The 12,208-nt window shown below is 45.9% G+C and overlaps 2 pseudogenes; one reads left to right on the top strand and one right to left on the bottom strand.

The window, feature by feature from the left end:
• Positions 1–1,538: 1,538 nt before the first annotated feature.
• Positions 1,539–2,655, top strand: LOC116104523 (annotated as a pseudogene).
• Positions 2,656–4,276: 1,621 nt separating this feature from the next.
• On the bottom strand, positions 4,277–11,937 carry LOC116070679 (annotated as a pseudogene).
• Between the last annotated feature and the right edge of the window lie 271 nt (positions 11,938–12,208).

The following is a 12,208-nucleotide window of genomic DNA, read 5'->3' as shown; positions in this document are numbered from 1 at the left end:
CTGCCCCCTACTGCCTCTCTTCTCAAACACTGAAGCAATCCTCCACAGCGTTCTCTGCTGCCCCCTACAGCCTCTCTTCTCAAACACTGAAGCAATCCTCCACAGCGTTCTCTGCTGCCCCCTACAGCCTCTCCTCACTCTCACCCTTATTTTCCACAAGGCAAGACAGAAGGATGCTCTTGAACACAAGGACTATCAAAGCAGCCATTTTCCAGTTCTTATGGCCTGCAATGTACATCACGTTCTGCTTAAGAAAGCCAAAGGCCAGAGAAGCTAAGTACATTGGCCCAGGTCACATAATACAGGACAAATGGAATCCAAACCTGGCCTTTTTTGACCAGTGACTTTTACAGACAAGAGAATGTCAGGCAGAGAGCACAGCGTGCTGAGGGATGACAATGGGAATAAGCATTAGGCAAGTGAGATGATAGACCAAGGACCTGACCTTTAATGTCAATGTGGTCGCCTACACTCTGGAGAGCAGGGACTGGGTTGGCAATACCAAGGCAGGGCTACTAAGTGTATTGGCTCAAAGAATGAAAATAACAGATTTCAAAGTCTTAGACCTGAGGCTGAAGAGTTCCATCTTTGTCTTAGTTAGAGGATTTGGAGGGGATCTATCTCCCTTGAGATGGAGCCAACTCTGTTCTCAGACGGTGTCTGGATATTTTTACTTTGGGTGGGGAAATGTTAACCACTTACGTTGGCTTAAAGCTAGTGAAAGGTTGTAGTTGGTCCTCTGGTAGGTAAGAGAACCAGTCACTCTTTTTTGCCACCACTTCACCCCTCAGGGTCCCAAAGTTTTCAGCTTCTAATCCAAGCTTGTCAGAGATTTTCTCCAGAATAAACACAACACCCTTCTAAAAACCAGCATTGGTAGAGTTTTGCAGATGTTGAGCAGCTTTATAAGAATTTTACATTTCTCCCCAAGGATGCTGCCCAAAGGGGAAGTGAGCTAAGGCTGGAGCTATGGCCCGGGTTTGGAGCCTGTGGCAGCTAACAAATCCAGAAAAGCCATGACTGGAGCAGGGGGCCAGAGATGCGGCTGGACTGGCCGCAGTGCGTGTGAGTTGCGGAAGTCACTGGTGGCGTAACACTTGACACTCGGAGCACTTCAGGCTGGCCGAGCGATGGTCACCCCTCATCACTGCTCTCCCTCCAGGCCCTAGCAGCAGAGCTGGGGTTGCTCCAGGCTCCCACTCCTCTTGCGCTGGTCTCTACAAACTCAGGACAGAAGCCACGGGAAGGTAATAGTTGTTTCAGGAATTTATCCATTTGGATCGCCAGTTCCTTGGCCATCTCTATGTAACTTCCCCCCATCTACCTGACTCCAATCTCCTCTGGGCTCCATTTTCCAGCCCTCAGTAGATCTGGTCAGTCCCACCTCTGCGTGGGAGTGATCAGAGGGCTCTAAGCCCAGGATTTCCATCCCTGGAAGGCAGCTCCAAGTTAGCGCGAGAGTTGGGTGTTGGCTACGAACCTGGCAGCTCGGGAGTGGGCCTGCCACTCACGCCCCACCCCCCACCAAAAAAAAATAGATGAAAAAGCACAAAGAGCTCAATGCATTGATCAATGCCTGGCTGGTGGCAGTCGGAGAAAGAAGACCAAGCAAGGCCCACGCAGCCACCGCCTGCTTCGCACTGAGCCTCCTCACTCAGACTCAGCGCCTAGCTCAGAGGAAGAGGAGCTCGGAGCAATTGGAAATCGCTCTCGTTTTTTTGTCAAGGGAGACTACGCCCAATGCTGCAAGATCTGCTATCCCCTCTGTGCCTTTGTCATCCTCGTAGCCTGTGGCGTTGTGGCCTCTGTGGGCTTGGTGTGGATGCCAATGGCTCTCAAGGAGGATCTGGATGTCCTCATGGAAAAATTTTGAACATGGAGTCTAATCAGAAAAGCTCATCCCAGGAAATCCCCACACTTAATGAGGAACTTCTCGGCAAACAAAAAACAACTTGAGAAGATTGAGTCTGGGGAGCTGGGCTTAAGCACAGTCATCAACGCCACAGAAATGAATAAGCAGGGTTCTCTGGTGAGTTCTGCAGTAAACCATCTAAAAGCCAGTGTCAAGTTGGCAGTAGCCTTACTTAGCCTGCCTAAGCGGGACTGTAGAGGGACTTCTGTAGAGGGACTGTAGAAGAGTGTAGCTTCCACTGGCAATACTTTAAACAGTGTCCACCTTGCTGTAGAGGCGATAAGGAAGACTGTGGATGAACACAAGACAACCTTGGAGTTACTGCAGGGCAGTACAGAGACCAGTGGAAGCAACCAAATCATGCCATCTCCTTTGCCTCCACCAGAAATTGACAATAAAACCCACAGTGAAAGTGCAGACCAGGATATCCTGTACCTGCGCATCTCCTTAGAGGAAGTCAACAGTACTGTAGTGGGATACCAGACACAGAATGACCTTAAACTCAAGGGGATGAGTGAGACCCTCAGTAACCTGACACAGAGACTCAGCCTGATAGAAAGTGATGTGGTTGGCAGAACAGAGAACAAACGTGAGCTGCAGCAGTGGGGAATAGGGCTGCCACTCTGAAAAGAGAGTCTTTGGTGACCAACGGAACGGATACTGTAAAGACCCAAAGCATAAAGAGAGAAGATAATTCAAATTCTCAGCTATCCGAGCTTTGAGAAAAAAAGCCTGTGGGGTGAAATGGGGTCCTGGGTCCGGCCCACCACAGGGCTAGGGCCACTCATGGAAGTCAGAAGCGAAGTGTGACTGACTGTGAGGACCTCACACATACAGCTGCCTGGCAGGCTGCTGGATCCCGCTCTAGGCGTGGGGAAGAGGCAGTCTGAGGTCCCCATGCACCTGCCGGGAACTGGCTTGAAGGTCTCTGCCCACAAGGATGCGGAGGCCGAGACCAGAAGGTTGTCACTCTTGGGCACTGCAGACATAGTTGAATACCAGTGGAAGAGCTGAGAACAGAGTGGGCCCACTGGCGGGCTCTGGCCAGGGATCAAAGGGAAAAGGGCAGGAGGCTCTGGCTGGTTACAGAAGGGAGGAGAGTCCTTGGCTTGGTCAGATGGACAGCTTGGCTTGGTGGAGACTGTCAGGGAATGCTAAGAGGCAGGAGGTTAGAAGAGCGGCTCTTTAGGGGAAGACCTGCTCCATTGCTCCAGCACAGCAGATCCCAATGAGAAGAGGCAGTCCATGGTTTTAAGGCATTTATTCTAGAAAGGCAGAGAGAGGGAGAGAGTAGAGAAGCAGAGGCCAGCCATGGCCATGTGGAGAGAGGGGGGAAGGGAGGGGGAGCAAGAGGGCGAGAGTTGAGAGTGAGAAAGTAGAAGCAAGAGAGAGGGGGAGGGGACAAACATCTACCTGCCTACCTGCCTATTGCCAGGTAACTGTGGGGAGGAGCACACCTGGTGGTTGCCAGGTAACCGCGGGGGTGGAGTCCAGACAGAATACCAGGAGCTTGGAGCATTGCCTATGTGACTGATGGCCACACACATCTCTGTGTGGGGAGGGGTGCTGTGGGAGGCTGTAGCTGCAACAGGAGCTAGGGGCCCAGGGGGCATGGCTAAATAACTGGTGTCCCACACAGGTGGAAGTCACCACCTACCAGATCACCAGGGTTCAAGGCCTGTGCTCACTGGGGACCAGGCTGTCTGTGCACAACTCACCACCCTACCAAAGCCCTCTTTTTTTTTTCTCCTGTTTTTGAGGGGAAGAGAATTTACCTTTTAAAGCTGGAAAGTGTCTATATAGAGAGGTAATAAGTTACAAGACACTGCTTGCTAGCTCGTAGACAGGCTTATGGTAAGTTAGCTTTTTATGCAGTTTAGGATGACCTGGCTAGGGAATGGTGCTGCCCACAGTGGGATAGGCCCTTCTACATCAATTATCAATCAAGACGATCCCCACAGATAGACCTATGGGCCTATTCAATCTAGGAAGCTCCTCAACTAAGGCTCTCCTCTCTCTCTTATGACTGTACTATACTTCATGTATATGGATATATCACGTCAAGTTGGCAGTTAAAGCTGACCATGACAGTGGGAATTACTGTGGCCCCTGTTTTTAAAAAGAGGGAACCAGGGGCTGGAGAGCTGGCTCAGTGGTTAAGAGCATTGACTGCTCTTCCGAAGGTCCTGAGTTCAAATCCCAGCAACCACATGGTGGCTCACAACCATCCATAATGAGATCTGATGCCCTCTTCTGAGGTGTCTGAAGACAGCTACAGTGTACTTACATATAATAAATAAATAAATAAATCTTTTTTTAAAAATTAAAAAAAAATAAAATAAAAGAGGGAACCAGAGCCAGAGCCTGCTGTAAGCAGTTATTTATATCAGTTCTTTACATCAGGTAGACCTGTACAATGAATTTGAAAATGATACAGCAAGCAAATGTCAGGATCCACCCATCACCTGCCATCCACTTCTATAAATTCTATTCCCAGAAATAGCCATGACTGTTCTAGCATAGAAGGATAGCAGGTTGTCTAGAAGGTAAGCAAAGACTGCTTCACCTGACTGGTGAGTCAGGGAAGTACCTGGCCATGTGATTTTTGCCTGGATGACTCCCAAATCTGTTTCTCGCCACCCCCGGAGAATCCTTAAAATCTAAATAGCATTTAGAAAATTTACGTGCACCCAAAGTTTCATTCTGTTGCAGCCGTGGAGGTGGCTGACGGCAACTCTGTGTGGAGTGCTAGATACAATGATTGACAGGCCTCTTCTCTGTAGGTCGACTCTTTGCATCAAGCTTCCAAGTGCCGTCTCACATTTGTGTCACTTAGCAAGAACCGTGCATTTTGTTATGTCACTGTATCACATCCAAAGAGGAGTCCAGGCGAATTTTCTTCACAGAGAATAGATATGTTATTGGATGATTCTCAAACCCAAGAATTTTTTTTTTTTTAAAGCACTGAAACAAAGGCACAGCCTTTGCTTATGAACAAATCCATTGCCCGTTCCAGGCATCAGGAGTTTAAAATTACAACTTCCTGGGCAGCTTGTTCCTGTGTGGACAAAGAGGAAGAGGTGTGAGGAGAATAATGTCTCGGGGAAGCTAGGGCAGGGAAAGGGAAGAGGAGGCAGAAGAAGAAAGGAACCCTCAGGGGGAAGGCAACTTAGAAGGTAGAGACCTGGCATCCGACCCTATGTAGGGGTGACCAGGCTAGATGTTACTCAGTCTCAGTTGGTTCATCTGGGCTTGCTCCACAGGAAGAAGTTGCAGCTTGATGAGGGGTCATTTGGAGGACCTTGTGGCTTGGCACATATGTAGAAATGGCGGCCCAGGTTGGGTCCTGGTTTTTTCACAATCCGCATCACACATGGCTCCCTGTGGCCTCTGCAGAGGGGCATGGGTGAGGGCCCACCCAGAACAGACTTCCAGAATGATGTCTGTGCTTCCTTCTCATCTCTGACCTCAGAAACCTTGGCCTGCTTCTCCATCTTTGGGGCTATCACATCCCCTTCCAGAGGCGCTGGAGTTACAAGAGTGCCCACCAGAGGCAGCTTAGGTTGTTCCACACCAGGAGAAGTCTGGGGAAGGCTAACAGGAGGCTGAAAATAACTCAACAGGTTTCTCTGTTGTCTTCTGGAACCACTTTGATGCTTTTGAGGCCTGGAAGAGTGCCTGTGGGCTTGGGCTTCTCGATTTTTCTGTAGCTGGACTTGTTTGCTGGACTGCAGGACTGACTGCCCCCACATAGGTTCTTGTTCACAAGGGACCAGGAAGCCAAGAATGTTGAGCTGGGTACCTGCAAACTCGGGGAGGAAACGGGTGCACAGAGCTGGGCACTGATTTGCTGGCACACAGGACACATTCAAAACAGCACCCACAGGGCAGTGGTCAGAGCCCATCACCTCAGGGAGCAGGAAGGCATCTTGGAAAGTGTCTATTATCAGAGTTCTGTCTCCTAGTATGTAGTCAAGTCGGGTACCATAGTTGAGACTGCGGGCACCACTGATCACTGACCAGCAGGTAAAGGCCCTCTCCTGTTTTGGATAGAAATAGCGGTAGCTATCCAGGAAAGGCCTTACATGGGACCCAGCCTGGTATTCCATGTTATTAAGTAAGCCATCCATCCACTTGCGTCCCAGATCTTCTTCAAAGTACTCCAGACTGCCAGCATCACAGTGGTCAATGGGACGGTGGGCTGTATTCATGTCCCCCAGGATTATCACATGACTGCCAGCTGCCAGGAGAGCTTCAGCTCGGATCTGCAGTAGGCGATAGAAACGCATCTTAAAGGTCAGCCGCTCAGGGTTCCCAGGATCCGCACGCGGGCAGTACACATTGATCAGGGTCAAAGGCTTCTCCTTCCCTTCCTGTGTGAAGATCTTGTGCTGTGTAAGGATAGCTCGGCCCTCGCTATCCAGAGCCCGTAGCTGCTCTTGGGTGAACTCGTCCATGTTTCCATAGCAACCGACATGCCCGTTCAGGATGGCAAACTGACCGCTCAGGCCTTCTTCAGCAGCCACGGGTGTAGCACTGTCCTTACAGAAAGTAGCTACACCAGAATAGCCACTCCGGCTGCGGCTGAAGCTGAAATAGGAGTTATAGCCCTCAACAAAAGCCAGGGGCTCCGTCAGCGCATCTCTATTCACTTTGGTCTCCTGGAGACAGACAATATCGGCATTCAGTTCCTTTAAAATGTGTCTCAAGGTTGTGGGACAGTTGCTGGGTACTTTGCATCCCCGACCTTGTAGGGGTCTCCGGATCCCGTTGATGTTCCAGCTTACCACACGCAACATTTTTCATAAACTGTATTGCTTCATGAAGCGTGTATAGGCATAGGTAAGTTGCCGGAAGTTAACAAATTCCCATCTTCCTCGTGTGCGTTGGCTCAGCTGTCTCGTGCCGCAAGCCACTGGACTGCTCACAGGGCCTTCAAGTTCAGTTCTCTTCTGAGGGAGACAAACTGTGGTGGAAGCTGAAAGAGGGTGGTGCAGATCCCAAAGAGGAAGGAATGCTGAATTGTACATGCTTGGAACCCATTACTCAGGAGGCTGAGGCAGGGGATTGTACTTCCTGGAGTACAGAGCAAGACTGTCCAAAAACCAAGGAAGGGTAAGTGATGAGAGGGCCATCTTTGGTCCTTTTCTACTGGCCACACACAGGATGGGACTCCTGAGTGCCAGATCCCATTTCTCCTCTGTTCAAAAGTTTTCTTGATGCATCAGACTAGTTACAACCTGGACTTCCAGAGACTATTTATTACTCAAGAGCAAAACAATGTTCTTCCTAACATTTAACAGTGAGCTAAGAGGAGTCTTCCCAAGATGCACAAGTTATATTTTTGGTTGTGAGCCTAACCTTTAATGGCTGAGTCATCTCTCCAGCCCTACACACAAATTATAAACATGAGAATTTGTTTTAGGAAGAAATGGGCCAGTGTGTAGGAGGAAGTCTGTTGCTGATGCTGTCTTTTGCATCTGAGAACCTGCAGACTTGAGTTGGGCTGTTTTCAGGCAATGGAAGAACAACACAGAGAGTAACTGAGATGAAGCCAAAGGAAAAATATGCTTTTCTCCCAAATATTTAGTAGATTTGCTTGCCAGCTAACAACGATTGGTGTAATTTCTGTACATTGCCAGACACCACACACACACACACACACACACACACACACACACACACACTTTCAAGCATTCAGCCTACTGTTTCAGAACTCGTTGAAACTATGCTTCAAACATTGAAAAGTCAAAAAGTATCACAATAGGAAGCGGGTGGGCCTAAGGAAATTAGAAGATGGACATTAGGTCTAAGGTTATTTCTACACCATATGAGTAGCTACGAGGGAAGACAGAGATGGAGAGCAGGTACAAAGGGTCTACGAGCAAACAGTAATGCAGCAGTCACATAAGATAAGGAACATGGAATATTGTGCACGGAGGCCATCAAGGGCTCAGGGCTGGAAATGGCAGCAGGTCAATGGTATAGATGCTCAAAGTCAGGACTACAGAGAGAAAAGGCTCGGGATAGTATGCTATGGTGACAAGGCAGCAGTTCTCAACTGTCATCACCTTTTTGGGGGGTCACATATCAGATATTCTGCATATTAGATATTTACATTACAATTCACAACAGCAGCAAAGTTATAGTTATGGCGTAGCAATGAAATCATTTTGTGGTTGAGGGTCACCACAACATGAGGAACTGTATTAAAAGGTCACAGCATTAGGAAAGATGAGAACCACTGTGATAAAGGGAGATGGGCCGGGGGGAGGAACACGTAAGCCTCCAAAGCTATCTCTGTGACTCCTGTGGGCCCTCTTCAGCATCATGTGAAAATCTTGTAATTTGCTTCCTCTGAGATCTCCACTGCCTAAAAGCTGACCTCAGAGAAGTGTTCTTGGTCTGGTCTTACAAGTTGATGTCTATCTTGAGCATGTCTTACAAGTTGATTTCTACTCTGTCCACTTCATCTTGGAAGGGGATGTGAAGGCCCAGTGGTCTCTGGAACAGCAGCCACCTTCAAAAGATGTTCTGGAGCAAGAACATTAGTAAAGCTAGCACCCAACCTTCCTAGTAAGGGAGGAAGTCTTGTGTTAAAGCTCCAGGCTAGACCAGCAGGGATCTGTCTCTGAAGACATTTTGTAGGCGAAGCTAATTGAAAGCTGGGGTAAATCTGAATCCCTATCAGAAGTGGGTTGTCAAGCCAAGACTTAAATTTTCTCTAAGGATGCATACATAGTCCAGACACCAGTGAGAGCTGTCCACTGTGTGTCCACTGTGGCTATAGCCACATGGACTCTTAAAAGAACAGGATCTTCAACCAGAGGAAGACAGAGAGGAACGAGTTTGGATGGATATTCTTGGTTGTCAACTTGGCTACATCTGGAATTAATTAAAACCTAAAGGACTGGGCACATCTGTGTGGGGATGACGATGATGATAATCATTATTATTACTATTATTATTATATCATTTCAAGTTAAAAGACCCACTTGTAATCTGGATCTCTGATGTGGGAAGATCCACCTTTCGTCTGGGCTCCTCCTTCTGTTGGCAGCCTTATAAAGAACATTGAGGAAGGAAGCTTGTTCTCTCTTTACTTGCTTGCCCTCTCTCTTGTTTGCAAGTCCACTTTTTTTCACTGGCATTAGAGTCTACTTCTTGGAGTTTCTGGTATATACTGAAGACTGGCTAAGATATCCAGCCCCATGGACTGAACAACTACTAGATTCTTGGACCTTCTGTTGGTAGACTTGTATATATAGTTATATATATTTGCCACTCCCCCATATAGGGAGTGGGAAACCTGTCTCTGCCTCTTTATTCCTGAGAATTTAGTGGTATACCACCCGTCTAGCTTTTGCATATATATTCTAACTAATGAAATCCTCAACTTGTCAAGGCTTTGTGACAGGTTGACAATTTTTATCATACTTTGAGAGAGAGAGAAAGAAAGAGAGGGAGAGAGAGAGAAGGGAGAGAGAGAGAGAGAGAGAGAGAGAGAGAGCAGGTTCATATGTGTGCACATGCATAAGAAGGCTACAGAACATACTCAGCTGTCATTCATTTGTTATATACTTTCTACCTTGATTTTGAAAAAGCCTCCCTATGAGACCTGGGCTTATCAGTTAGGCGTGTGTGTGTGTGTGTGTGTGTGTGTGTGTGTGTGTGTGTGTGTGAAGAAGGGTGTGGGGAACCTGTCTTTGCTTCTTTATTCCTAAGATTCCAATGATGCACCGCTCACCTAGTTTTTGGTTTTTAATGTTTTATTTGAGGTTTGTGCAGGTGGGGAGATAACATCTTTCTATGTGGCCCTGGTTGTCCTGGGTCCAGCTGGCCTCAAGCCGCAGAGATTCACTTACTTCTGCCTCCTAACCTTTACATGGTTTGGGGGAATTGAATTCAAGCCCTCATACTTACAAAGTGAGCATTTAATAGACTGAACTATCCCCAGACCTTGACATATTGTAAGGAAGCCAGTTAATGTCTTTCAGTAGTTTTTAAAAAGTTTAAAGAACAGATATATTGTTCAAAATCACTAACTGGCATCAAAACATGAACACAGAAGCATTGGGCTCCAACATTCATACTATTTTCAATAAGCCAAGCAAATTCTTTGGCGCTGTCTCAGTTTAGTTTATTAATACTCACTAAAGACATTTTAAAAAACCTACCTAAACAATTCTCCAGATGTTGAAAAGTAAATATCACATTTCCAAATAACAAATAAAATCAGGAATTGTTTTGAACTGAATGGTAACTGCCTTAGTTAGGGTCTTACTGCTGTGAACAGACACCATGACCAAGGCAAGTCTTATAAAGGACAACATTTAATTGGGGCTGGCTTACAGATTCAGATGTTCAGTCCATTATCATCAAGGTGGGAGCATAGCAGCATCCAGGCATGCATGGTGCAGGCAGAGCTGAGAGTTTCATATCTTCATATAAAGGCTATTAATGGAATAGTGGCTTCCAGGCAGCTAGGGTGAAGGTCTTAAGACCACACTCACAGTGACACACCTACTCCAAAACGGCCACACCTTCTAATCCTGCCACTCCCTGCGCTGAGTTTAGACAAACCACCACAGTAACTAACCAGTAAAGACATACAGAAATTCAGTGTTACAACGAAAGCAAGGTTCATGGGAAACCCAGAGTCCTAAAATACATGTGTAGAAAACAGGCTGAAATATCAATGGTCTAAGCATTTGCCTCAAAAAGCTGAATGAAGATATTCTAGATCGCTAGAAGAAATTTCTATATATTTCTAAAAATAAAGACAAAAGCTCAATTAAATAAATAAATGAGGAAAGCTAAGGATTGGATCTTTGAGAAAGACAACAATAACAACAACAACAACAAAATAACAACAAAATTAGTGATTCTGAGCAAGACTGATCTAAGAAAAAAGGATAGAAAACATAAATTGCCAATATTAGCAACAAATATATGTTAACTCCTGACTACCTATAAAAGGCACCAAGAATGAGGTGGAAGAGAAAGAGGGTGCAAGTAATTAGTTTTGAGATCTCCCATAAAGATCACATTTCAGATTCTATTATATTCAATTTAATATGATAGCATTTGCTAGACGATAGCACAGGCTACTATCAGTTTGGCAATAAAAGCTCAGAAAAGAAAAAACTGTCATATTTTGTGGACTTTGACAGAACGGATTTAATTCCAGATGTATCAATGATCCTAAGAATGTGACTTTAGGAAAATCAATTCTCTCTCTAAACTTCATTTTCTCATGTTAAAAAAAAAAAAAGGAAAATAATACTCAAAGTTATCAGGGACATGTTGGATGGGTCAAAGATTAAAGCACAGGGCATGTAGGTAGTTCCCACAGAGCCCCTTCCCTATAATGACCCTATGACCTTAGGTTTACCATGTGAATATTTGTGGGAAGAATGAAAAAAATAAAAAAAAGTAAGGTCATTCATTTTGATAAACTTGACATTTGACTTTCTTTGTCCAATAGGAAGTTTGGCCATTTTTCAATAAAAAATGATGTTATCAGCTGTGCTGAGGATTTAGTTCAGTGGTGCATAAGTATAGCCTCAGATACAGAGAGAGAGAGAGAGAGAGAGAGAGAGAGAGAGAGAGAGAGAGAGAGAATTATTAAAAGAGGGGGGGGAAAGGATGCAAGTAATAATATAAACAATATAAAAGCACCACATGAGAAAGTTAGGTTAAAATAACAATATAGAAGTTTAACTCTGGTTTATAAAGTATTTTTTCTTGAATATTGGTAGTACACAGTAAGTATTAAGTTGATCATGTAATTTTGTCATAATGTATTGGGAAGTTCTTCCATCTCTGGTGTTAACATTGTAGTAGAGGCATCTCCCTGGCAGCTTCACTTTCCATCAGTGTTGCTTCTGAGCCTCTCCATCTCGATCCATGCTATAGGTGATCTAAGATCCAAATCCTCCAGATATAAGTATACATGATGGATGCTCAGGATTCTTCACACACTGAAGAAACCTGACAGGACTGTGGGAGAGAAGCGAGAATGGAAGTCAGGGATGGGATGTCATGTGGAAATTTGCCAAATATTAAGTACTTACATCTGAATCTAACTAAGGATATTTCACACGCAAATTCATAGCCAGTCTCAGGATTTTAAAACTTGCGAGAAAGGCCTTGGCAAAACATATTTCTGCTCCCCTGAAACACAGTAGTAAAGCAAGAAATAAATTGTACTCTAGGGGTCAGTCAGCTGCAGAGGCAAGCCACTGCTTAGAGCTGGCAGACAAGGAGGGGGGGATGGAGGGCAGGCAGCAGGGG

The sequence above is a fragment of the Mastomys coucha genome, unplaced genomic scaffold, assembly GCF_008632895.1.
Source record: "Mastomys coucha isolate ucsf_1 unplaced genomic scaffold, UCSF_Mcou_1 pScaffold22, whole genome shotgun sequence".
NCBI lineage: Eukaryota > Metazoa > Chordata > Mammalia > Rodentia > Muridae > Mastomys > Mastomys coucha.
The sequence above is the reverse complement of the archived record's forward strand: the minus strand, read 5'-3'. Positions and strand labels throughout refer to the sequence as shown.